Genomic DNA, 17,221 nt, shown 5'->3' with positions numbered 1-17,221 from the left:
GGCATGATAAGCAAGTGGTAGGCATCGTAGCATAGGCATAGCAAAAGAGCGAGCATCTAGCAAAGCAAAGATAGAAGTGATTTCGAGGGTATGATCATCTTGCCTGCAAAGTTGTCAGAGTTGACTGGATCCTCGAAAGCAAACTCAACGGGCTCCTCGTTAGCGAACTCGTCTCCCAGCTCTACCCAAACAAGACAAACAAGCAAAAGGAACACAATCAACCACGTGCAAGGCTCAAACAACATAATGCAAACATGGTATGCTATGCGGGATGCGATATGTGATGCATATGCAAGATTTGACAAGTAATGAATGAACCTGGCCTCAACTTGGAAATCCAAGAGTGCCACTGGAAAGATGAGGTGATTTCGGTTGAAATCGATATAAAGAACACCGGAATCGGAGACACGGTTTGGAAATGGCAAGCAAAACAAATATGGCACCGGTCTGCGATAGACAGCCAGTAGCCATCTAAATGCAACAAGTTAAACATGCTACAGCACCCAAACATGGCAAAAAAATACATGGCAGGGATCCACTCATAATGCTTGACAAAAGATGAACACTGAGCTACGGCCAATTCATCCATTAACAGGTTCAAACAAGCATGGCAAAAGTGCAATTGGTAAACAGGTTTCAGACTTAGTGAAATTAACACTTGTCTGTAATTTCAGATCAGGTAGCACACTTTGGAGCAAGAAAACTATATGCTACAGGAACTTAACATGGCAAATCAAGGCATGGCATGGCGCTACTAAAAGAGCTTAACAAAAGTCCCTTAGTGACCTAGAGCCAAAAGGGATCGGAAAATACAATTGCAAGCATGTGAACATGGCAAAAACATAATCAGATCACAGACTTAGTGAAAAACTGGAGCATGCAAATCAGATATCAAGTAGGCATGTTTACGAGCTCGATGCACTCACTACATAGCAAGGCATGACAAACTAAGCATACACCCATAGAGAATACACATTATATAAGCTAGACATGGCAAGAACAACAACATAGCTTGCACGGATCAACTACAACATCCTCGGCAAAATTGCTAAACAAGTAGACCATCTGCCCAGATTCACGAAATAGCAAAAGTAGAGCTCGATTGACTCAAGCTAGGGTGCTCCATAATTGCAAACAAAGACATGGCTGGATAGAGCACTACAAGATTAACAAAACATCCTTACTGATCATCCTCAAAAGAGGCACGGATCACTAGGAAACAACATGAACATATGGCATATTGATAAAAATAGATCAAGGACTTAGTGGAATTGCTAAGTTCCTGAAATCAGCATTAACGAATGCACCACTTTGCAAGCTTGTGCTAGTCACCACACACATCACAAAAATACATGGATAGAACCTCTGTAAAGATGGCAAAGCATATAACAAAACTCATGTAGAGCTAAGGGGCATATCATGCACACAATAATCATGGCAAAATGACAAAAAGCTATTTGATGCATCAGATCTAACAATTAACTCAAATAGCACTCTTCCAACAGCATTTCAGGCATCAAGATGAACCCAAATGAAAATGATGTAATGAGATGAAATGATGTGCTCTCTGAGACAAACATTCTGATATGCTGCACGCGCAAAACGGATCTATGGATGCAAAGTTACGGCACGATGAACATAGCAAAATAATTAGGGTTTCGGGAGGAAAAACAACCGTCTCAGATCTAGATCCGGATCTGGGTACTGTTCATGCACGGAAACCGAGGTTCACTGGAACAGGAGATGTAGCTCGCCGGAGTGGGGGGAGGTCGTCGGGGAACTTGCCGGCCGGGAGGAGGACGGCGGGGCGGCGGCCACCGGCGATGAGGCGGCGCGGGGCGGACCGGGGCGCGGCGGCGAGCCGGCGCGGTGGCGGAGGAAAAGGCACGGGGCGGCGGAGCGAAGCCGGGCGGCGGGGTGAGGGCGGCGCGCCTCGCGGTAGGTGGCGGCGGACACGGGCCTCGGGGGCCCGGGGTGGGCTTTCCGGGCCGGCGGCGGAGGGAGGCGGCGATGTGGGCTCGGGCGCCACGTGGCGTGACCCGGTTGGTCCGGGCGAGCGGCGGACGCTGTACAGTCCGAAACGGATGCGTCTGGCGGCGGAGAGAGGGGATTTTTAGGGTTTCGGGAGAGGGGAACCGAGAGTTTCGGAGGGGGTATATTTATAGGCATAGAGGGAGCTAGGAGTGTCCAAATGAGGTGCGGTTTTCGGCCACGCGATCGTGATCGAACGCTCTAGATGATGGAGAGGGTTTTGGTGGGTTTTGGGCCAAATTGGAGGGGTGTTGGGCTGCAACACACACGAGGCCTTCTCGGTCCCTCGGTTAACCGTTGGAGCATCAAACGAAGTCCAAATGGTACGAAACTTGACAGGCGGTCTACCGGTAGTAAGCCAAGGCCGCTTGGAAAGTCTCGGTCCAATCCGGAAATGTTTAACCCCCACACACGAAAAGAAGGTAGAAATGACCACCGGAGGAGAACGGAGCGCCAGAATGCAAAACAGACAACGGGGAAAAAGCTCGGATGCATGAGACGAACACGTATGCAAATGCAATGCACATGATGACATGATATGAGATGCATGACAACAACAACAACACACGGACACAAAAACCCGAACCCGAGAAAATAAAATAACTTAACGCTGGAAACGGTAAGAGTTGGAGTACATATTAGGTAAATTACATCCGGGGTGTTACAACACTCCACCACTATGAAAGGATCTCATCCCAAGATCTAGGACTGGAAGAACGCCGGGTATTCAGAACGGAGGTGATCCCCGTGTTCCCAGGTGGCTTCACGGTCGGAATGGTCTGACCACTTGACTTTGAGGAATTTGATTGACTTATTGCGAGTCTTGCGTTCAGTCTCTTCAAGAATAGCCACGGGGTGCTCACGATAAGAGAGATCTTCTTGGAGATCAATGTTTTCGAAGTTGATGGTGCGGTCAGGAGTCTTGAAGCACTTGCGGAGCTGAGAGACATGGAACACGTCGTGCACATTTGCAAAGTTTGAAGGAATCTCGAGTTGATAGGCGAGATCACCTCTCTTGCTGACGATCTTGAAAGTTCCCACGTATCTAGGGGCAAGCTTCCCTTTGATACCGAAGCGACGAGTACCTTTCATTGGAGAGATGCGGAGGTAAACATGATCTCCGTTCTCGAAAGCCAAATCATGGTGCTTACTATCATAGTAGCTCTTCTGGCGCGATTGCGCTGCTTTGAGGTTATCTCGAATGACTTTGCACATTTCCTCTACCTCCGTGATTAAGTCATTTCCCAGAAGTTGACGTTCACCGGTTTCAGACCAGTTGAGAGGGGTACGGCACTTCCTGCCATACAGAATTTCGAATGGGGCCTTGCCCGAACTTGCTTGAAAACTGTTGTTGTAGGAGAATTCAGCATATGGAAGACAATCTTCCCACTTCATGCCGAAGGAGATCACACAAGCCCTGAACATATCTTCAAGAATCTGATTGACACGCTCGACTTGACCGCTAGTTTGAGGATGGAAAGCTGTGCTGAAGCGGATGTTGTTTCCCATGGCCTTCTGAAAAGACTCCCAAAACTTGGAGGTAAAGATGCTGCCACGGTCTGAAGAGATCACCTATGGAATACCATGCAGAGAGACAATCCAAGAGGTATAGAGGTCCGCCAATTGAGCTGCAGTGATAGACTCTTTGATAGGCAGAAAGTGAGCCACTTTAGTGAGTTTGTCGATGACAACGAATATAGCATCATTGCCACCCTTGGACTTTGGAAACCCAGTCACGAAGTCCATCTCAATGTGGTTAAACTTCCATTCTGGAATGGCAAGAGGTTGGAGGAGACCAGCTAGCCTTTGGTGTTCTGCCTTCACTCTTCTGCAGACATCACACTCATTCACGAACTGAGCAATCTCGCGCTTCATTCGAGTCCACCAATAAGCCTGCTTGAGGTCCTGATACATCTTCGTACTCCCAGGTTGGATGGAGAGGAGTGAATTGTGAGCCTCGTTCATGATTACTTTACAAAGATCACCTTTGGGCACAACAATACGGTCCTCGAAGAAGAGAGTATCCTTGTCATCAAGGCGGTAGCACTTGTACTTGGGTTGGCTCTTGGCAATCCCAATTTTCACCTTCTTCACCATAGCATCAAGAAGTTGCGCCTCGCGAATCTGGTCTTCCAAGGTAGGAGAGACTTGAAGGTTGGCGAGGAAACCTAGAGGAACAACTTGCAGATTGAGTTTGCAGAAAGCTTCACAAAGCTTGGGTTGGTAAGGCTTGAGAATCAGACTGTTGCAATACGCCTTCCTGCTCAAAGCGTCAGCAATCACATTGGCCTTGCCTGGAGTATACTCGATACTCGGATTATACTCTTGAATTATTTCGACCCACCGAGTGTGTCTGAGGTTGAGATTAGGCTAAGTGAATATGTACTTGAGACTCTTGTGGTCAGTGAAGATGTCCACTTTTCTTCCCAATAAGAGATGTCTCCAAGTCAAAAGAGCATGCACAACTGCCGCCAACTCGAGGTCATGAGTGGGGTAGTTCTTCTCGTTGGGCTTCAAATGGCGAGAGGTATAAGCCACAACTTTCTTCTCTTGCATCAACACTGCACCAAGACCTTGAAGAGAGGCATCGCAGAAGACCTCGAACGGTTTGGATTCATCAGGAGGAGTCAAAACTGGAGCAGTGACCAATTTCTCTTTCAAAGTGTTGAAAGCGATGTCACATTCCGAAGACCAAACGTACTTGACGTGCTTTTGGAGAAGGTTTGAAAGAGGCTTCGCGATCTTTGAAAAATTCTCAACGAACCTTCGACAATAGCTTGCGAGACCGAGGAAGCTACGGAGTTGCTTCACGTTCTGAGGTGGTTCCCAATTCACAATTGCGGACACCTTCTCGGGATTCACCGGAATGCCCTTGGCAGAGATGATATGCCCAAGATAAAGAACCTCATCGAGCCAAAAGTCGCACTTTGAGAACTTGGCGTAGAACTGATGTTCCCTGAGCTTATCGAGCACCAAACGCAAGTGCTTGGCATGATCTTCATTGTTCTTCGAAAAGACCAGGATGTCGTCGAGATAGACCAAAACAAAGTCATTTGTGTAGGCATTGAAGATGAAGTTCATCATGCGAGAGAAAGTCGGAGGAGCGTTGACGAGGCCAAAAGACATGACGGTGTATTCATATGAACCATAGCTTGTCCTGAAGGCCGTCTTGGGAATATCTTGCTCACGGATTCGGATCTGGTGATAACCCATACGGAGATCAATCTTGGAGAATACTTGGGCACCTTTGAGTTGTTCGAACAGCTCATTGATGTTGGGAACTGGGTACTTGTTCTTGATAGTCTTCTTGTTCAATGGACGGTAGTCAACACAAAGTCGGTCCGTTCCATCCTTCTTCACAAAGAGTACACTACAACCCCATGGAGAGGAATTAGGTCGGATGAGACCGATTTGCTCTTGAATATCGAGTTGCTTCTTCAGCTCCTTCAACTCTTCAGGTCCGAGCTTGTAAGGACGCTTGCAAACCGGTTCTGTGCCAGGCTCAAGATCGATGACGAATTCAACTGGCCGGTGCGGAGGCATTCCTGGAAGCTCTTCTGGAAAGACGTCTTGATATTCGCAAACGACTAGAATTTGCGAGATGGCATCTAGTTCACCCTTCTTGTCGTGGTTTTGTCACGGCAGATGTCCTAGAGAAAGGACTTAGTCGTGGAGCCATCACGACGGGTTAGCTTGAAGGGGTTAAAGCGGACACAGGGACGCAAGAGAGTTTATACTAGTTCGGCCCCTTCGATGAAGGTAAAAGCCTACGTCTAGTTGTGATGGAATTGATGGGGTTTCGATGACTAGGGAGCAAACAAGCTTCGCCTATGTCTCGAGTTGTTGTCTGCCCTTGAACCGCCGCCGGGTCGTCCCCTTATATACACGGGTGACGCCCGTCGGTTCACAGAGTCCCAACACCGGTCCATATTCGTATCCGGGTTGGTCTCTCCTTATTCCTAACTTACAATACAAGTTTATATACAAATGCCGGTTTACAGCTACAAGTCTAAAACCGACCATGGGCCTTAGGCCCTTGTCTGTCTTCTTGGGCTTTAGCACTCTTGAACTACTGATGAAGTTGACCCGGCCCAGATAGGCCGGTTTACGCCCAGCGGTAATATCCCCAACATTAGGCCCCAGATTGATTTGAACGGGTTCATGTCAATCCTTTAGCAAAAACTTCATCCTCAACATCTTCTCATAAATTGGTAAACCACCATGATGTCATCTTCTCCGATTGCTGTAAACCGGAGTGACGTCACCTGTCATAACGAAGCTTATCCTTTATGCTTCCTTGTTTAATAGATCTGTGGAAATCGAGGCGACAGCTCCGTTTCGTGGCCCCTTGACTGTCGCGCCTGACACATGTCCTTTTGCCTTATAAATAGGACCGAAGGGTCATTTCTTTTCTCCCCTTCGTGCCTTTCTTCTTCGTCTTCCTCGCGTCGCCATCCTCGGAGCTCCGCCGCCGCCGTCAACTTCTGCACCAACCTTGGCCGCTGCATCAACCTGAACGCACCAGAGCACCGAGGCAACCTTCCGCGTCTTCCTCAGCTCTGGTAAGCCTTCTGCTCTTCTCAACACAGATCTACTCTAGGGTTTCATGTTCTTGCAGTGTTCATCACCTATTCGTGTTCATATACTAGCTCCTGGATGCATCTGTGAACCCCTGCTCTGTGTAGCGGTAGCTTTTAGTATCCACCTTTAGTTTCATGCCCAAGACCATAGATCTCACATATATTTCTGCCCATTGATTCAATACTGTTCAGCTTTGAGCTTTTGAATATTTTTCTTATTTTCTGAACTTGCTTCAGATCCAACGCTGTAGAGAAATCTTGTGAAATCTGTTTCTGCATACTTATCCATCCGCAATCTCAGTTGTTTCAATGCTTAGATCAGGCGGTTTAACTTTGTAGAAAAATTGCCAAACCGGTATATACCATTAGTCCCCTTGTTGAACCGCCAGTTGTTGTTGCTTCATAAAACTCTGGTTTAGATAGATCTGTCTCCGGTTTAACATTGCACATACCAATGTACCTTAATCAATGCATTTTTGAACTGGGATCATCTACCTTGTAGATTTCATCATGGCTAAGCAAGTATATGAGTGCAAATGGGTTCCTTCTCGCGTCACAGAGGCTCAACTGGACGATTTAGTCCTGATCGGTGCTTTAGGCAGCAAAGATACCATCCATTGTAGGGCTCCTGGCAAAGAATGCCCTCCCACACCTCAAGAAGGAGAGGTCGTCGTTTTCGTAGATCACTTAGCCCAGGGCTTTAAGCCGCCCGGTTCTAAATTTTACCGGGACGTTTTAGCCGATTTTCAACTCCATCCACAAGATACTGGCCCCAACTCTGTTACAAACATGTGTCACTTCCAAGTGCTCTGTGAGGCGTTCTTTCAAGAGGAGCCCACAGTGGAATTGGAGACTATTTCCATCTAAACCGCCGTACTGAGTTTACTGACGGCTCCAATACGGAGTTGGGTGGCGTGGCGATTCAGAAAAGGAAAGAGGTCACATACCCTCACGCCAAACTGCACAGCCACCCCAAAGAGTGGAATCAAACATGGTTCTATTGCAAAGACATCTCCCCTGCTGGTGAAAATCCCTTGCCTGGCTTTCGTCCGGAGCGACTCAGCAATACACACCCCTTTCTGCAAAGGTTGACTGCCCAAGAGAGAAGCAAATATGCTCCTCAACTATCGAAGCTCAGAGCCTTTATGGCCAACGGTTTAACAGGGGTTGATCTCGCCCGCTGTTGGATATCATGGAGCATACTGCCCCTTAGTCAGCGCTCCAGTTTGATGTGCGAGTATACTGGTAGTGTTGATGATCCACTGCGACATTCCAACATCCAGCTCACCGATGAAGAAATCACAGAGGCTGTGAATAAGATGCTGAATGAACCGGAACACATCTATGCTAAAACCGGCCTGCTTCCCTTCTGTGCCACCAACAAACCGCCAGCTGTAAGAGTTTGATTTTTCTTTTTGCTGAATCTGTTGTTGATATATCTTGTCATTGTTTTAATATCAATGTCTGTGTAACTAGGGCAATGATCCATTTTGGAGCAAGAAACTGCCGCAGGAGAAACCAGAAAAACCAGACAAACCGGAAAGGGCAACCCGGCAAAAGACTAAAGCTGTGAAGAAGACTGCCCACAGGAAAAGAACCACTGCATCCTCTAATCCGGCCCCTGATGATGATGTGGATAATCCGGACCTTGAGGTAGGGCTTGACTCACTTGGCTTATTTTTCATGCGTCTTATTGATGATGATATTTGTCAGGATGATGCCGAAGCTAGCCATGCTGATGCTGCAGAGGTAATTATTCTCTCTTCCGATTCAGAACCTTTGCCTTCACTAAAAATCCGTCAAGCAAACCGGAAAGTTAAATTTTCTCATCCTCTTGCTTATTTGGATCCCAAATTTCTTATGAAGACCCAACAGCACGAAGCTCGTCGCACAACCCGGCACAGCGGCCAGGTAGTTACCTCCGCCGGTTTACCGAACAGTCCGGTTCGGAAACGCCGTTCAGAGGTCTCTAATTTGCTTGTCAGTGCTTGTCCTAAAGCGGGCTGCTTTCGTCAACCTCTTAATCCATCTGACTCTGATTACCAGGTTACTTCCCACTCATCCTCTGGCGAGTCATCGGCTACTCAGCTGCCACTACTCAAAACGGTGCTTGGGCAAGCTATACTTATCATATTATTTGCAGCACATCGCCTTGGAACATATGCTGTATTTGATTTTGTTATTCCTTTCAGGGCCAAGCCTAGGCCAAGCAAGAAGGCTCGCTTGGACAAAGCGGCCGAAGAGGATGCCGTCCTTGAACCGGGCAAAACACCAGATCTTGAAGCGACTATTCCTGAGGATATACCCAATGAACCACCGCAGCAAGACGACGATCTTATTGCTGAAGAGAGACCTATTGACACCTCAAATCCTGTCAATCAGCCCACAAGCTCCATCCGGATTGAGAAATCCACCGGTCCAACAAAGCCTACTGACAAGCCAACAGCCCCAGTGCAAACCGGCGATACCAAGGATGATGAGGTTGTCATTACTGGCACTGTCCATACAGAGCCAAGCAATCCCGTCGCTTTGTCCAAAAATTCTGCCAAGGAAGAATTTGCTGCCTTTGGCAAAGGCAAGTGGAATGCTGATCTGGCGACTTATGCTGCTCTGAACATCCAAGATATCCATTCTGGCTACCTGAACCGGCTGTATACCAGTCGTGACTATGAAGCCGGTCTGGTTAACATGATGAAAGATAAATATGAGGTAACTTCCATATGCTCTTTCCTGCTTGTATGCTTCAATTCTTGCCGACTCTCCTAGCCCCCAAGGGCCGGTTTGTAATCTTCTTTCAAACCGGGACTTACTAATATAAATCTTAATGCTTTGAAATTCGCTGATGTAGCCCCCAAGGGCCGGTTCAACTTAGCATAGTTAAACCGGGACTTTAAGTAATTGAGATTGCCACATCAGAATATATACGAGCAAATAGCCATTAGCCCCCAAGTGCCAAGTTGAATACTTGTATTGATCTTGGGACTTTGTAAGCAATTGAAAGATGAAGATCGAATATGCATTAGCCCCCAAGTGCCAAGTGCATAACTTGTTATGTGGTTGGTACTTCAATCCTTGTACCGTTTTGCTGAATCATATAACTGTCTGCATGCAGGCTGAGCTGAAGATGAAAGAAAGCCAAGTCGCCGATCTCCAAGATAATCTGAAATCCCAACAAGCTGAAACCTCCAAAGAAAAGGAGGAATTAACCAGCGCTTTAAGCGCCATGGAACAGCTTAAGGAGAACTTCAAGAAGAAGCGGGCGGATTGGGCCACTGAAAAATCCGCTTTAATCAAACGAGCAGAAGATGCCGAGGCTGCACTAAAACCGGTGGCGGATGAACTGACCAGCATAAAGCGGCACGTGCATGCCATGACCACTACTATCTTTGGTAAGCCGGTTTGACTTCTGAACTGATTCTGCCGTCTTACAGAGCTGCCGGTTTGTTAACCCTTTATGATATTTCAGGGACATGCATTGGTCACTTGGGGTCAGATGTGCGGAAGAAATTGAAAGCCGCCTATACGTTGGTCGAACAACTATACACTGGTGCACAGCGGATCATCTGTACTGCATCCCACAACAAGCCGGCGCCCACCTTGATTCAGGACACTCTGATGAAACTGTCGGTGCTTCCTGCTCGGGTTGAAGAGCTGAAGAAATCTACTGCTCGAACCGGTGCGATCAATGCCTTAATACGGGCAAAAGCTTGGGTGCCGGATTTTGATCCTATTGAAGCGGCTCAGGGCTATCCCAGCTTGAAGGAAGACGGGTCAGAGTTTGGTGAAGCAGATCTGCGAGCAATAAACCGGGAGGTGCGTCCGCTAGCTTGTCAATTGGCTGAAGAAGCAGACTTGTCTCATTATCAAGCTCAATATGACAATCGAAACAAGCGAATAGCTGCACCAATTCATGAAGCGGAAAATCTTATCCCTCCAATCCGTAAGCATACTTACGCTCCCGATATTGACCCGTCGTTGCTGATCCATGATGAAGCTATTTTTCAAGCATTAATGGGAATCGACTGGACAACTGTTGATTTCCAGCCGCTGGGTAGAGAAACTGAAGCTGAATCGGCGCAGGATGACCCACAACCATCAGGCCAGGCTGGTGACCAAGCTTGAACCAGAAGCCAGTTTAAAACTGCTTCTCCTTTGCGAAAAACAATGATCTTATTATGGGCACCGTGTTGCCTTGTAATAGGCTAGCTGATACTTTTGATGTTGATATGCCTTCGTGCATAATCGCTGCCACTTGCTCTTCCTTTGGGTGATGAACTTTCCAAAGTACTTTCTGCAATAAAAAATCTTCAAGTGCCACCGCGGTTGTACCGTCAGGCGGAATATGATGTCTGTATACATGAAATCAAAACATCCGATGTTTTAAGTATATGACCAACTTTTTGAGATACATAATACCTGCCACCGTTGAGCGTGAAGTTGGCTTGGCCAATCTTGAAGCGGAGTTTTATAGACCCACACTGTTGGAGGAGATAGCAGCTCCCATATATATATGACGCCGGTTTACCATGTAAACCGTGCCGGGTTATAATAAACACCGTGTTACTCCATAAGAGGATGTTAACAAAAAAGATCAAACCGGGCAAATAGTCTCCAGATTGAAATGAACCGTGTTCCGTCAATTGACAGTGTGAACCGGTTGAAAACTTTGTCGGTTTTAAAAAAACGCAATAAAAAGAAAGAAATACCTTTCAAAGAAAAGTGTGAAGCAAAGGCAATGACAAAACCGTTTGCAAAAAAAAAGGTTTATTTGAGCTGATCAGATGGCGTTACCATGGACGAACACAACCAAGCTCCCGATAGGTGTAACTATGGTTCTAGTCAGCCAGATCCCGAAATGAAACCGTGGCATTTATGCCGATCAAGTGGCATGGCAATGGTTCGGGTTCGACCAAGAGCCCAAGTGATTCTGTGGCCTTAGGCCGATCAAGAGGCATGACTGGTTCAGACGTGACCAAGTCCCCAAGTGATCTGGTGGCTCTTGCCTATCAAGAGGTATTGTATTGGTTCGGACACGACCAAACCCCCAAGTGATATAACATGATGCTTTTAAAAAACTAACTCAAGGGGTAAAACGGAGGCCGCTTTAGAACAACTCCGTGTAACCACACATGATGTAAAAGAACAGATACCCCGCTTTAGCTGAGGTTCCGGTTTATTATATTTAATCATAATATATACATCGTCGTAATATGTACATAAGTAGAGCCAATGGCTCAGGTATAGTAAGGCCGAAGATGAGCTATGTTCCACGGCCTGTTGGTCTCCTCCTCTGATGTACGTGAGTCCTTATGCTCTCGAATATCGATCAGATAGTATGACCCGTTGTGCAGATTCTTGCTGACCACGAAAGGCCCCTCCCAAGGTGGGGACAGCTTATGCATATCAATCTGATCTTGGATGAGCCGAAGCACCAAATCTCCTTCCTGAAAGGTTCTGGTTCTGACTCGGCGATTGTGATAACGACGAAGATCCTGTTGGTAAATCGCCGAGCGGGCAGCTGCTATGTCACGTTCTTCATCCAACAGGTCCAAAGCGTCTTGCCGTGCTGTCTCATTGTCCGCTTCAACATAAGCCACCACACAGGGTGAATCATGACGGATATCACTGGGGAGAACCGCCTCCGCTCCGTAAACCATGAAGAACGGTGTGTAACCTGTTGATCTTTTGGGTGTAGTATTGATGCTCCATAACACAGATGGTAACTCTTCTACCCAACAACCCGGTGTTCTCTGCAAAGGAACCATAAGCCGGGGCTTGATGCCTCTCAAGATCTCTTGATTAGCCCTTTCTACTTGACCATTGGACTGTGGATGTGCCACCGATGAAACGTCGAGCCGGATGTGCTCCCGTTCACAGAACTCCTTCATGGCACCTTTGGACAAATTGGTACCATTATCTGTGATGATACTGTGTGGATAGCCAAACCGGAAAATCACCTTTTTGATGAACTGAACCGCCGTGGCTGCATCACACTTGCTAACAGGTTCTGCCTCCACCCACTTTGTAAACTTGTCAACCGCCACCAGGAAGTGGGTCTTCTTATCTTCGGACCTTTTGAAAGGCCCAACCATATGCAGCCCCCAAGTCGCAAACGGCCAAGTAATTGGAATCATTCTCAATTCTTGAGCCGGTACATGAGCACGTCTTGAAAACTTTTGGCAACCATCACATCGTCTAACCAGATCCTCCGCATCAGCATGAGCAGTTAACCAATAGAAGCCATGGCGAAACGCTTTAGCCACCAGAGATTTTGAACCGGCGTGGTGACCAGAATCTCCTTCGTGGATCTCACGCAAAATTTCACGGCCTTCTTCAGGAGACACACAGCGTTGAAACGCCCCTGACACACTACAATGATGCAACTTGCCGTTGATAATAGTCATGGACTTGGATCACCGGATTATCTGTCGGGCCAGAGTCTCATCCTCTGGTAACTCGCCCCGGTTCTTGTACGCCAGGTAAGGAAGCGTCCAATCTGGAACAACATGAAGAGCTGCCACCAATTGAGCCTCCGGATCAGGAATAGCCAAATCCGCTTCACCAGGGATCTTGACCGACGGGTTGTGCAACACATCCAGAAAAACATTGGGCGGGACCGGTTTGCGCTGAGAGCCTAGCCGGCTTAAAGCGTCTGCCGCTTCATTTTTCCGCCGGTCCACATGGTCCACCTGATAGCCTTTAAAATGACCTGCAACAATATCCACCTCACGACGATATGCTGCCATGAGTGGGTCCTTGGAGTCCCAAGTGTCAGACACTTGCTGAGCCACGAGGTCCGAGTCACCGAAACACTTAACTCGACTTAGATTCATCTCCTTAGCCATCCGGAGACCATGGAGCAAGGCTTCATACTCAGCTGCATTGTTAGTACAAGGGAACATTAAGCGGAGAACGTAACAAAACTTAACACCTCGTGGGGAAGTTAATACGACTCCAGCCCCCGAGCCTTCCAATTGCCTGGATCCGTCAAAATGGATGGTCCAATATGTGTGATCCGGCTTTTCTTCAGGTGCTTGCATTTCCATCCAATCATTGATGAAATTAACAAGTGCTTGAGACTTAACCGCCGTCCGAGGCACATACTTCAAACCGTGCCGCCCAAGCTCTATAGCCCACTTGGTAATCCGGCCAGTTGCTTCCTGGTTCTGGATGATATCCCCCAAAGGAGCAGAACTGACCACCGTAATTGGGTGCCCTTGGAAGTATTGTTTAAGCTTCCGGCTTGCCAAAAAAACTCCATACACCAGCTTCTGCCAATGCGGATACCTTTGCTTGGACTCAATGAGTACCTCGTTGATATAATAGACTGGACGTTGAACCGGATGCTCCTTACCTGCCTCCTTTCGCTCCACCACAATAGCCACGCTGACCGCCCGAGCATTAGCAGCAACATATAGCAGTAACGGCTCCTTGTCAATGGGAGCGGCGAGCACAGGCGGATTGGCCAATTGCCGCTTTAAGTCCTCAAATGCTCCATCAGCAGCAGAACTCCAGACAAATTGATCCGTCTTCTTCAACATCTGATACAAAGGGATTGCTTTCTCACCAAGACGACTGATAAACCGGCTTAATGCAGCAATCCGGCCTGCCAGGCGTTGAACATCATTGATACACTTCGGTTTAGCTAGAGAGGTGATGGCTGTGATCTTCTTCGGATTAGCCTCAATTCCCCTATTGGACACCAGAAAACCCAATAACTTGCCCGCCGGTACACCAAAGACACACTTGTCCGGATTAAGCATCATCTTGTATGTCCTCAAGTTATCAAAGGTTTCCTTCAAATCATCAATCAGAGTCTCCTTCTCCCTGGATTTAACCACGATATTATCCACGTAAGCATGTACATTACGGCCAATCTGTTTGTGAAGACAATTTTGCACACACCGTTGATAAGTTTCCTGGGCACTCTTGAGCCCAAAGGGCATAGACACATAGCAGAAGGCTCCAAAGGGAGTTATGAATGCCATCTTCTCCTGGTCCTTAACTGCCATTTTGATCTGATGATAGCCAGAATATGCATCCAAAAAACTTAAACGCTCACAACCCGCCGTAGCATCAATAATCTGATCAATACGAGGGAGGGCAAAAGGATCTGCTGGACAAGCCTTATTAAGATCTGTGTAATCCACACACATGCGCCAGGTGCCATTTTTCTTAAGGACCAGCACCGGATTGGCAAGCCACTCAGGGTGAAAAACTTCAACAATAAAGCCAGCTGCTAAGAGCCTGGCTACCTCTTCTCCAATCGCCTTGCGTCTTTCTTCATTAAACCAGCAGAGGAACTGTTTCACCGGTTTGTATTTAGGATCCACATTAATGGTGTGCTCAGCGAGTTGCCTCGGTACACCTGGCATGTCAGAGGGCTTCCATGCAAAAATGTCCCGATTCTCACGGATGAACTCGATGAGCGTGCTTTCCTATTTCGGATCCAAGTTGGCACTGATGCTGAACTGCTTGGACGAATCACCAGGTACGAAGTCAACAAGCTTAGTTTCTTCTGCCGATTTGAACTTCAGGGCCGGATCATGCTCCGTAGTTGGCTTCTTTAATGGAGTCATGTCCGCCGGATCAACATTGTCCTTATAATACTTCAGCTCCTCGGTGGCACAAACCGACTCTGCATAGGCCGCATCTCCTTCCTCGCACTCCAAAGCGACTTTGCGGCTTCTGTGAACCATTATTGTCCCCTTGTGACCCGGCATCTTGAGCTGCAAATACACATAACAGGGTCGTGCCATAAACTTGGCGTAGGCCGGTCGCCCAAACAGGGCGTGATACGGACTTTGGATTTTCACCACTTCAAGCGTCAATGTCTCCGACCTGGAATCATGATCATCCCCAAAGGCCACTTCCAGAGCTATCTTACCAACTGGATATGCTGATTTGCCAGGTACTACACCGTGGAACACCGTATTAGACGGTTTGAGATTTTTATCTGTTAGTCCCATACGACGGAAGGTTTCATAGTACAAGATATTAATGCTGCTCCCCCCATCCATGAGCACTTTGGTGAACTTGTAACCTCCCACCTGAGGCGCCACCACCAGAGCCAACTGACCCGGATTATCAACCTGGGGAGGGTGATCCTCTCTGCTCCATATGATTGACTGTTCAGACCAGCGTAGATAACGGGGCACGGCCGGTTCAATAGAGTTGACCGCCCGCCTCTGAACCTTCCGGTCTCGCTTGTCCAAGCTAGTGGTGAAGACATGGTACTGCCCACTATTCAACTGCTTTGGGTTGCTCTGGTAACCTGACTGTTGCTGCTGTTGGTTGTAGCCACTCTGGTTGTTCTGACTATTTTGATTATTATGTCCGCCCGGATTACCGTTAAATCCTGAACCGGATTTTCCTCCACCGTAACCCGGCCCGGACCCTGAGCCACCACCGGAGCCGTGATCATACCGGAAAGCATTATAATTCTTGAACTCCTGCATAATGAAGCAATCCTTCCGAAGGTGGTTTGCTGGCGCCTCCTTCGTCCCATGTCTTGGACAGGGCTGGCTCAGTAGATAGTTTAGGCGGTCCGGGTTAGGGTTGGGTGCCCCATTGCAATTTTTCGGTTTACCCTTGCGTCGCTGGCCATTGTCCTGCGTGTTGGTATTAGCCACAAATTCCATGTTACCATCCGCTTTACGCTTGCCTCCACCACCATTGCCTGCCCAGTGATGCTGCTGACCTTTGGAGTTGCTGTTCCTCTTTCCCTTCCCTGCCTTGTCATCATCAGATTCGGGATCCTTGGTACTATCAGAATCAACATACTTTACCAAAGCAGCCATGAGGGTCCCCATGTCAGTGCAATGACGCTTCATCCGTCCCAACTTCAGCTTTAGGGGCCCAAACCAGCAGTTGCCTTCTAGGGTTAATACAGCGGTGTCAGCGTTGATGCGGTCTGATGAATGCAACACTTGTGAAACCCGGCACACCCAATGAGTTGTCGATTCTCCCTCCTCCTGGACGCAGGCAGCTAAGTCCACTATCGACATAGGCTGTTTACATGTATCCTTGAAATTGCTGATAAACCAGGCTCGTAATTGGGCCCATGAACTGATAGAATTAGCCGGCAAGCTTTTTAACCAAGTACGGGCCGTTCCTTCAAGCATCATGGTGAAGTATTTCGCACACGCCACGTCATCCACATCAAGCATCTCCATGGCCATCTCATAGCTCTCCACCCATGTCTCTGGAGGTTGATCCGCCATGTAATTTGGTATTTTGCGCGGGCCTTTAAAATCCTTGGGCAGGCGCAGATTGCGTAAAGCGGGGATAAGGCAAGGCACCCCCAAAGAACTAGAAGTAACACCAGGTTCGATTGAGATAGTTGGACGAACCGACGTGAGCTGCCGAGCCTGATGCTGTGCAGCTAACTCGGCCTCCCTGCGCACTCGGGCCCGGTCCACCACTTCCTGAGCGTTATCAGCACCACCTGCCGGGTTGTTGCCACGGGGTGCTCCACGTCGTTCATTACTCGACACTGCCGGTTCATCCATATGTCTGCTATAGCTCCGGCTTGGACGGGGGGTTGAGTGGATCCGGTCGCGGCTGTACGAGTATGCTTCCTGTTGGACCAAAGCTGTCCTCAGAAGCTC

The sequence above is a fragment of the Triticum urartu genome, chromosome 5 (assembly GCF_003073215.2).
Source record: "Triticum urartu cultivar G1812 chromosome 5, Tu2.1, whole genome shotgun sequence".
NCBI classification, from domain to species: Eukaryota; Viridiplantae; Streptophyta; class Magnoliopsida; order Poales; family Poaceae; genus Triticum; species Triticum urartu.
The sequence above is the reverse complement of the archived record's forward strand: the minus strand, read 5'-3'. Positions refer to the sequence as shown.